Source organism: Aegilops tauschii, chromosome 7 (genome assembly GCF_002575655.3).
Source record: "Aegilops tauschii subsp. strangulata cultivar AL8/78 chromosome 7, Aet v6.0, whole genome shotgun sequence".
In the NCBI taxonomy this organism is placed as follows: Eukaryota; Viridiplantae; Streptophyta; class Magnoliopsida; order Poales; family Poaceae; genus Aegilops; species Aegilops tauschii.
Window position 1 is genome coordinate 407118732 of NC_053041.3, and position 11139 is coordinate 407129870.

Genomic DNA, 11139 nt, shown 5'->3' on the forward strand with positions numbered 1-11139 from the left:
CTAGCTGACGGCAAAGAAGCTCTTTGCCATCAGCTACCCAAAAGCAGACGGCAAAGAAATGGCAGGCGGCAAAGAAGCTCTTTGCCATCTGCGTGCTCTTTGCCGTCTGCTAGCAGACGGCAAAGAATCTTTGCCGTCCGCTGGCAGACGGCAAAGAGGTGGGTGGGTCCAGTTATTGTTTAACCAACTCAAGCCCACCGGCCCCACCTCTTTGCCGTCCGCAAGCGGACGCCAAAGAAACTTTGCCGACCGTTGGCTGACGGCAAAGAGGCGGGTACGTTAACGGCCGTCCCGCCCCGTCTCTTCTCCCCACTCTCTCATTCGTCCCCACCCACACCCGCGCCGCCGCCGCCGACCCCGTAGCCGGCTGCCCCGCCGCCCCACACCCCTCCCCTGCGACCCCCGACCTCCACCGCACCCCCGCCGCCCCTTCCACATCACCCCGCCCCCACCGCCCTCCCCTCCGTCACCATCCCCCACCCACACCGGCCCGCGCCGCCGCCGTCGACCCCGTCCGGCGTAGCCGGCCGCCCCGCCGCCCTGCATCCCTCCACGACCTCCACCGCGGCCCAGCCACCTCTTTCACGTCGGGAAGCCGCGCCGCGGCCGTCCGGCCTCCCCCTCCACCGGGTCGCCGCCTCCTGCAGCGGCCGCCGCAGCCGTCCGGCCTCCCCTCCACCGGGTCGCCGCCTCCTCCAGCGGCCGCTGCAGCCGTCCGGCCTCCACCTCCACCAAGTGAGCTCCTCTCCCCCTTTTTTTTGTTTAATTAGTTTCTTTTTGTTTATTTTAGTTTAGTTTCTGTTTTAGTTATAGTTTTAGTTTAGTTTTTGTTTAGTTTATTTTAGATTAGTTTTAGTTTAAGTTTATTTTAGATTAGTTTTAGTTTTAGTTTATTTTAGATTAGTTTTAGTTTATTTTAGATTAGTTTTAGTTTTAGTTTACAAGAAGAAGTAGAAGGAGGAGGGAGGAACAGGAGGAGGGAGAAGAAGAAAGAAGAAAAGAAGAAGAGGAGGAAGAAGAAGAAGAAGAAGAAGAAGAAGAAGAAGAAGAAGAAGAAGAAGAAGAAGAAGAAGAAGAAGAAGAAGAAGAAGAAGAAGAAGAAGAAGAAGAAGAAGAAGAAGAAGAAGAGGAGGAGGAGGAGGAGGAGGAGGAGGAGGAGAAAGAAGAAGAAGAAGAATAAGAAGAAGAAGAAGAAGAAGAAGAAGAAGAAGAAAAGAAGTAGAAGACGGGGGATGAGAAGAAGTAGAAGTAGTAGTGTCGGAGGAAACGGCCACGGGTAGCCTAACCGACTGCCCCTGGTTCTTCCGAAAAAATTATCAGGCCTTCGGGCCTCCAAGCACTCCACGCATTGGGCGCCTTCCCTGGCCAGCTACCTCTGAAGCCGACTCCCGGAAGGCGACCCAGCCTCAACGACCTCCCGCCAGGAGAACTACGGGGTGGCCGACTCCAGGGAGCCGGCAAGAAGAGCGCCGACTCCAAGCAGTCCGCCAAGAACACAACCACCAAAGCTACACCCACATAACGGTGACAAGACGGGGTGTGGCCACAGTGCGGCCCACTACCCCCGAGGCCCGAGGCAGGCATGGCCACAGGAGGCCGTACGGGATGACCGTCTCCTGTTCGGCTCGGCACTGTAGCCATACCAGCCTCAACGTCATCCACGACCGACTCCTGTACGGCCCGCAGGCGGCGGGCCCCTTCCGCCAGAGAGAGGCGCGGAGGCAGCCCGGCCTCCCCCAGTCGGCCGAGGGCGTAGCCGGTCCCTAGAAGCCGGCTACCCCCTTCCTCGAAGCAGGAGCCCCATTAAGGAGACAAGACGAGGTAAGGCAACAGTGAGAGCCCTCGAGGCGGCCCACTGTAGCCACGCTTACCTCGACAAAGCCCTCGTCATCAGAGGCGAGGCTACAGTAAATAGCCGCCGACAAGACCCTAGGCGGTGGGGCCGGCCTGTCGACCAAGAAGCCGGCAGCCGGTGGGACCCACTAGTCGGCGGGACCCAACAGCCGGCGGAGAAGCCGGCAAGCGTAGACACTGATGGCTGGGACCAGTGCCCAGCCGGATTACCATTGTACCCCCGGGGGGTAGGCCTATATAAACCCCCCGGAGCACCCATGCAAAGGGTTAGCTTCTGAGCACAGCGCACACACCATAGCGAGAGAGAAGTGAGAGCTAGCCTTGTTCATCTTCTCCCTTGCACCCAACAGCTCTAGGAGCGATTGTAGCTACCTTTCCTAATCTAGTGATCATGCGGAGACCCCGCAGAGCAGGACTAGGGGTGTTATCTCCTCGGAGAGCCCCGAACCTGGGTAAGATCCGCCGGCGTGCATGTCTTCGCCTCATCCCATTTCCAGGCACCGGTGACGTCTTATTGGCACCCACAATGATAAGCCATCTGTTGGCATATGTCGCACCAACCACCCGACATTTGGCGCCCACCATGGGGCCAGGTGCACCGTCGTCCGGAGACCTATTCTGGACGGGAACCCTCTTCCTCCCCAGCGAGCGCAGCCAGCCTGCTGCGCCCGATGGCGTTTGCCTCGACGCGCTGCAAGGCGTCGACGACGCCTGCGCAGCGAGCTGCCTCGCCGATCTGCTCGGCGATACTCGTATCTCCGACGAGCCTGCGTCCGACGCAGGCACCGACTACCCCGAGAACCGCCTCGTCAGCCTCCTCGACCAACTTCATGTCTCCAGCGAGCCTGCTGCAGACATGGAGTCGGTCGGCTCCACCGACCCGATGCTCATCGACTCCGACACAGCATCGCTTGACGCCTACCCCTCCGACGTGGTGGTCTTCGACGACCCCCTCCCTCGAGCTGACAGCGGCAGCAGTGCTGTCACCGAAGTGCTGGTCATCAGCCACGTCGCCAACTCGGGCGAGAACGCCCACGACGCCCTGCAAGCGGCAATGCACGACCTCTTCATCCCCATCCCGGCCGATGCCGACGCCGAGACCCTGGAGGCACGCCGCCTCGCCCTCATCGCGGAGGGCCAGAAGATAGCCTCCATGAGACGCCTCACCGAGGCCCACCAGCGCGAGGTCGATCGCGCCGCCTTCGGTACGCCGCCGCCTAGCGGCCCGAGCCGAGCCGGCTTCGTCCAGAAGCGCGGCGCGGCTGTCGCCAGCATGCTGGGGGCAGATCGCCCCGTCTACGCCACCCCGCTCGAGAATCTGCGAGCCGCTCAGGCGGCCGCAGAAGAGCTCAATGGGCTGGGAGCCGATGAGCTCCCCTACATGACGAGACGGATCCAGCAGTTGCTCGACGCGGCTGCAGAACGGCACGAAGCCGGCGCCCGAGCTGATAGCCAGCCCCCGCGTCGGGAGCACGCCGCGACGTCCCGCTCGCCGACTGCGAGCGGCGCACGCCAGAAGAAAGACAAGGAGCCGGCTGCCAGCCGCAGCCGAACTCGCATCACCATCGAGCGCGACGCGGAGGGCCGCCCTCGAGCAGTAGAGCACCAAGGAAATCTACCTCCTCCCCCGCCTCGAAGAGAAAGACGCCTCACTCCGCCGCCTATCACACACCCGACTCTTGGCGACCGACTCGGCCGCCGAGAAGGAGTCGGCGAGAACGACGCCCGCCACAGGATCGACCGCCTTGCTCGATCCTTGGCGTTAGAAGAAGAAGATGATGTCGGCCCGCCATGCTTTGGCCCCCGCATCCGCGATGAGCCCTTCCCCAAAGGGTTCTCGCTCCCCAGAGACACGCCCAAGTACAACGGCTCGGTGAAGCCGGAAGATTGGCTCATCGATTACTCCACGGCCGTCAGCATAGCCAACGGCAATCGGCGCGTCGCCGTGAAGTACGTCCCCCTCATGCTGCAAGGCACGGCGCGCACATGGCTCAACAGCCTCAAGCCCTACAGCATCAACAGTTGGCTGGACTTCACCGAAGTTTTCGTCCGCAACTTCACCAGCACCTACAAGCGGCCTCCCAAGCCTCGCCAGCTCTCCCTCTGCGTCCAAGGGCCCAACGAGTCGACCCGCGACTACCTCACGCGATGGGACGAGCTCCGCAACTCCTGCGAGGGGGTGCATGAAGTCCAGGCCATCGAGTACTTCACCGCCGGGTGCCGAGAGGGCACCCTCCTCAAGCACCGACTCCTCTGCGATGAGCCGGCTACCCTCGACGAGTTGCTGATCACCGCGGACAAATACGCCACGGCCGACTCCTCAATGAAGACCGAGCTGCGAGTAGACGCCTCTGGGAAGGTGATTGCTCCGGCTCCCAGGACGCCGGCTGGCGACCCTAATCGGCGCCCCTACCAGAACGACCATAAGCGCAAGGCCCCCATACCGACTTCCTCCAGTCGGCAGGTGGCCACAGTTGAAGACGAGCAGCCCGAAGAGCGGCCCGCTCCCAAGAAGAAGGGTGGCCGGCCGCCTTGGCAGCCATCTTTCTCCTACGAACAGGCTCTTGATGCCCCTTGCAAATTCCACAGCGGCGCGAAGCCGTCCAACCACACAACTCGGAAATACCAAGGGCGAGGGGATGCTGCCGCCTACGCCTCCCGGCCCGCCGCCTCCAGCCCCTCAGCAGCCGGCGGCTCGGCCGGCAGTCGGCGCCATCCAAGACGAATTCCCCGAAGAGCACGCCGCCCGCCTACGTCGTCTTCACCAGTCAAGCCGACGACAAGCGGAGCCGACGCCGACAGCATCAAGAAGTGAATGCAGTCGCCACCAGCACCCCCGAGTTCATGCACTGGTCAGAAAAGCCAATCAGCTGGAGCCAGGCCGACCACCCAGAGGTGATGCCCTCTCCTGGCTCCTATGCGATGGTCTTGGACGTCACCCTCGCAACGGAGAGGCGAGCTGCCAGATTTTCCCGCGTCCTGATAGACGGCGGAAGCAGTATCAACATACTGTACCGCGATACCATGGAAAAACTAAACATCAAAGCGAAGCAGCTCATGCCGAGCCGCACCGTCTTCCATGGTATCGTCCCCGGCCTGTCTTGCTCCCCAATCGGCAAGATCAAAATGGATGTTCTCTTCGGAGACAAAGATCATTTCCGCCGAGAAGCAATATGGTTCGAGGTAGTGGATTTGGAGAGCCCCTATCATGCACTGCTTGGCCGACCTGCTCTGGCCAAGTTCATGGCTGTGCCCCACTACGCCTACCTAAAGATGAAGATGCCGAGCTCGAAGGGGATCATCACGGTAGCCGGCGGCTACAAGAAGTCCATCGAGTGCGCCATGGCCAGTAGCCGGCTGGCCGAGTGCCTCGTGGTGGCAGAAGAGAAGAAGATGTTGGAACGGGTTGTGGCCATGGCCGGCAAGCAGCCGGCCTTGTCCCCCAACCCCAAGGATTGTGATGCGCAGGGCTCCTTCCAGCCTGCCAAAGAGACGAAGAAGATACCTCTGGACCCAGAGAACCCGGAGAGGTTCGCTGTCATTGGGGCGAACTTGGACAGTAAATAGGAAGGCGAGCTCGTCGACTTCCTCCGTGAGAATCGAGACATTTTTGCATGGTCCCCAAAGGACATGCCGGGTGTCCCGAAGGATTTCGCCAAGCACAAGCTACATGTCTGAGCTGATGCGAAGCCGGTCAAGCAACCCCTCCGCCGACTGTCAGAAGAGAAGCGAAGAATTGTGGGAGAAGAGATAGCCCGGCTCCTTGCCGCTGGCTTTATCATGGAAGTGTTCTTTCCAGAATGGCTTGCCAACCCAGTTCTGGTTTTGAAGAAGAATAACAAGTGGCGTATGTGTATAGACTACACCAGTTTGAACAAGGCCTGCCCAAAGGATACGTTTGCTCTGCCATGGATTGACCAAGTGATAGATTCCACAGCCGGATGCGAGCTGTTGAGTTTTTTGGATGCGTACTCAGGGTACCATCAGATCAAGTTGGACCCACCTGACCGCCTGAAGACTGCCTTCATCACACCCTTTGGAGCTTTCTGCTACCTGACTATGACATTCGGCTTGAGGAATGCCGGTGCCACTTTCTAGCGTTGCATGCAGAAATGTCTCTTGAAACAACTCGGCAGAAATGCCCACGTCTATGTAGACGACATTGTGGTGAAGACAGTGAAGCGCGGCACCCTGCAGGAAGACCTGAAAGAAACATTCGCCAACTTGCGCCGGTTCCAAATCAAGCTCAACCCCGAGAAGTGCGTGTTCGGAGTACCAGCCGGCCAGCTGCTAGGCTTCCTGGTCTCCGAACGCGGCATTGAGTGCAACCCCGTCAAGATCAAGGCCATCGAGAGGATGGAGATTCCCACCAAGCTGCGAGACATGCAGAAGTTCACTGGCTGCTTAGCCTCCCTGAATCGTTTTATCAGCCGACTAGGAGAGAAGGCTCTCCCCCTGTACCGACTCATGAAGAAGTCCACTCACTTCGAGTGGAACGACCAAGCTGACCAAGCCTTCCATGAGTTGAAGAAAATGCTGACCACTTCGCCTGTCCTGGCGGCGCCGACTGAGAAGGAGCCCATGCTCCTCTACATCGCCGCGACTAGCCGAGTCGTCAGCACTGTTGTTGTGGTCCAGCGCCCGGAGGAAGGCCGAGCCCAGCTAGTCCAGAGGCCGGTGTACTATCTCAGCGAAGTGCTATCCAGCTCAAAGCAAAACTACCCGCACTACCAGAAGATGTGCTATGGGGTGTACTTCGCTGCCAAGAAACTGAAGCCCTACTTCCAAGAGCACCCCATCATGGTCGTGTGCACTACCCCGCTCGCCGAGATCATAGGCAGCCGGGATGCATCCGGCCGGGTGGCAAAATGGGCCATTGCATTGGCGCCCTACACAATCTTCTACCAACCCCGCACCGCCATCAAGCCGCAAGCATTGGCCGACTTCCTCGTCGACTGGGCCGAGACCCAGTACCTACCGCCGGCTCCCGACTCTACCCATTGGCGGATGCACTTTGACGGGTCCAAGATGCGCACCGGCTTGGGAGCCGGCATCGTCCTCACCTCTCCCAAAGGCGACAAGCTCAAGTACACACTGCAGATCCACTTCGCCGCCTCCAACAACGTGGCCCAGTACGAGGCGCTCGTACATGGGCTCCGGCTAGCCAAAGAGCTTGGCATATGCCGGATCTTGTGTTACGGCGACTCAGACTTGGTGGTCCAGCAGTCGTCTGGCGACTGGGACGCCAAGGACGTGAACATGGCGAGCTATCGATTCCTCGTCCAGTAGATCAGCGGATACTTCGAGGGGTGCGAGTTCCTCCACGTGCCAAGGGCCGACAACGACCAAGCAAATGCCCTAGCACGGATCGGCTCCACCCGACAGGCCATACCGACTGGCGTCTTCCTCCAGCGCCTCCTCAAGCCGTCCATCAAGCCGTCTCCAGAGTCGGATTCCATCTTCGTACCTCCTGCACCAGATACAGCCGGATCCGACTGGAGAAACCCCGCAGGTGGCACGGGGACTTCGATGACTGGCCCGGGGACTGCCGTAGTCGCACCCGGCTCGGGGACTTCAGAACCCGGCCCGGGGACTGCAGCAGTCGGCCCAGGGACCGCAACGACACAAGAAGCGGTGGCTGACTCCAACTCCACGCAACCCAACCCACCCACCCGAGTCATGGTGGCTACATTGACAGAAGAAGAAGTCACAGCTCCGTCATGGGCCCGGCGCATCCTCAAGTTCCTAGTCAGCAGAGAGCTGCCGGCTGATGAGATCTCAGCGGGACTGGTGCAACAACGAGCCGCAGCATATACAATAATCAACAGAGATCTTGTGAAGCGCAGCGTCACTGGGGTCTTCCAGCGCTGTGTCGAGCCAGAAAAAGGAGTGGCAATCCTCAAAGACATCCACCAAGGCGAATGCGGCCACCACGCAGCCTCAAGATCACTTGTGGCCAAGGCTTTCCGCCATGGTTTCTTCTGGCCGACTGCCTTGGAGGATGCTAAAGAAATAGTCAAGAGCTGCAGAGGATGCCAAGTTTTTAGTTCCAAGCAACACCTGTCGGCTTCTGCACTCAAGACCATTCCCCTCACCTGGCCTTTTGCCGTCTGGGGACTGGACATGGTGGGACCTTTCAAGACAGCCCGCGGCGGCTTGACACATCTACTGGTCGCTGTGGACAAGTTCACAAAGTGGATCGAAGCAAAGCCGATTAAGAAGCTGAACGGGCCGACTGCCGTGACATTCATCACCGACATCACTACTCGGTACGGCGTGCCGCACAGCATCATCACCGACAACGGCACGAACTTCGCCAAAGGAGCACTGGCATGTTTCTGCGCGACGCAGGGCATCCAACTGGACTTAGCGTCCGTTGCCCACCCGCAGTCAAACGGCCAGGTCGAGCGAGCAAATGGACTCATCCTCTCCGGCATCAAGCCCCGACTGGTTGTACCACTAGAGCGATCGGCCGGCTGCTGGCTCGAAGAGCTGCCGGCTGTTCTCTGGAGCCTGCGCACTACACCCAACAAGTCAACCGGCTTCACTCCATTTTTCCTCGTGTACGGTGCCGAGGCTGTCATCCCAACAGAGATCGAGTTCGACTCGCCTCGGATCACCATGTACACGGAGGAGGAGGCCAAAGAAGCAAGAGAAGACGGCGTGGACCTACTGGAAGAAGGCCGGCTGCTAGCACTCAGCCGGTCCGCCATCTACTAGCAAGGGCTGCGCCGCTACTACAACCGCAAGGTCAAGCCAAGATCCTTCCAAGAGGGCGACCTTGTGCTCCGGCTGATCCAGCGAACAGCCGGCCAGCACAAGCTCTCGGCCCCTTGGGAAGGCCACTTCGTTGTCAGCAAGGCACTCGGCAACGACTCCTACTACTTGATCGACGCGCAAAAACCAAGAGCACGCAAGAGAGACGACTCTGGCAAGGAGTCGGAGCGACCATGGAACGCAAACCTCCTGAGACGATTTTACAGTTGAAAGCAGTATGTATCATGCTACCCTTTTCTTTATATTAAGTACAAACCAACAGGCCCCCCGAGCAGTACTCGGGGACTGCCCTTGTTTATCTATGAATGACAAGTGTCATATCCATGAATGTATTATTACATTTTGAATTCTTGTCTGGCACCGGGTTCGACTAGTCGGCCCGGGGACTGGCCGCCTTGAGCTATATTGAAAGTTCTACCTGAAGCCAGAAAAGTAGTGTGCTGGCTCCCGAGTCCCCTCTTGTTGCAAGTCGCACCTCGAAGAACCGACTGTCCGACTAGCAAGAGGCAAGGCAGAAAGGATGCCCACACGAAAAATGGCTAAGGAACAACGAACCTATATAGCAAAGAGACGGCTTCCAAGCATGCCTGCCGGCTGCCAGAACAGCCGGCTGGGCTTCCTAAACACTTAGCTTTAGTCCAGCAAAGCTAAAGTACTGCCCCCCCCCCAATTGGCCAAGCACTCCTCCAGCTACAGATTGCAGAGCAACTGTTGGACTGGGGAGGCGGCAACCAAGGGAGGGCGGCAAAGGAAACAGCAGAAGGACAAAAAGCAAAAGTACAAGGAAAGGCCAAATGCATAAGTTATATATACACATAAAGCCCCCAACAGGCTGGCAACAGACATAAGTTCGAATACACCCAGTGGGTGGAATTGTGCAGACTTAACCAAACATTGTTCCAAAAGTAACAAAACAGGAAAACAGAAGATGGCAGACTAGGGCGCGGCGCGGAGGCCGAGCTGGTCGGTGGAGACGGCCCCGCCGACTGAAGGAGTGGCCGCCTAGCGGGTCTCGGCTTGACCACCACCAGCGGCAGGCGACGCACTCGCTCGCGACGTAGTGCTGGAAGTACGGTCAGGCTGAGGCTGGCCGGCTGCCCCACCAGCCGGCTCGGCGTCTTCACCCTCCTCCTCCTCCTCTTCGCCCTCGTCGCTGGAGTCGATCTCCTCCGCCGAGTCCTCACCGTCCGCCGGGTTCAGCCCAAACCACTCCTCCGGCTGGGCGACACCGTTGTCGTCTACCTCGGGGGCGAAGACGCTGGTGTCGGTGTAATCGGCGATCGCCGAAGCACGCCGGATGATAGCCGGCCGCGCCGGCTCCAGCTCCGTGTCGGTTTGCTGCCGGCAGGTAGCTAGCTGGTCCAGGCTCAGGCTGGGATACCAGGCCTTGACGAACTCCAGCGCCCGCCTGGCGCCGGAGCGAGCCGCCGAGGCCTTCCAAGCTTCGAAGCGGCCGACTGCCACCTCCAGCCAGTCGGCAGTCCGACTGGGGGTGCGAGGAACCACTTGGCCGGGCCAGAGGGCGGCCAGGACTTGCGCCCCGGCACGCTGAAGCCGGCGGAGCAGTCGGTGAGCCGGCTGGATGCGGGCCTGGATCGCCAGGAGCTGCTCTTCCAGCGAACGGCCGGCGGTTGGCGAAATCTCGAAGCCTGCCTGCCTCCGCGCCTGGCGGCGGGCCTCGATGGTCTGGTTGGCGACAGTAGAATAGCCGGGAAAATATTCTGCGCAAGAAAGAAGAAGAAGAAGAAAAGAGCACCAAATCAGAAAAAGAGCCAAAGTGGCAGACGGCAAGAAAGGATGAAGAGGTAGGCGGCTTACCATCAACCAGATCTTCGATCTGGCCATATCCAGAGATCAGAGTTTGCCTGGCCTCAGCCCAGCCGGCCGCCTCCGTCTCGTACTCGGCCTGGAGAGCGGCTTCGCGGTCCTGCACAGCCTTCAGTGCCGCCTTGTGGCCTTCCTCCTGGTCGGCCAACTTTTTTGCCAGGCGGTCGCGTTCCTGCACCAAGGCGGCGAGCTCGGCATCCTTGGCACGAAGGGCAGTCTGAGACTCCCCCAGCTGTGCCCTCAGACTAGCGTTGGCCGCTACAAAGACGGCAGAAAAAGAAAGAACAAGTAAGAGGAAGTCGTCAAGGAAGATCCGACCCGACTGCTCAGCAGTCGGCCCGAATCTCGGGGACTACACCCAGTGGGTGCGCTGACGCGCCCCCACATGTGATAAAGAACAAAGCACGTACCTCGGCTCTCAGTAAGGTCGGCGGTCTTCTGAGTCAGCTCCCGAGCCTGGGAGTTGAAGGCGGCCGCTCGAAGGTTGTGGTAGTCCTGCTAGATGGACAGAAGATCGAAGTAAGAACAAGAATAGCAAAGGCAAATCCACCAAGAAGTTCCAAGCCGCCTGCTCAGCAGCCGACTCGGAACTCGAGGACTACACCCAGTGGGTGCGCTGACGCGCCCCAACGGAAGAAATCAAGATCAAGAAGAAGCAAGATGGGAATACTAACCCGGATG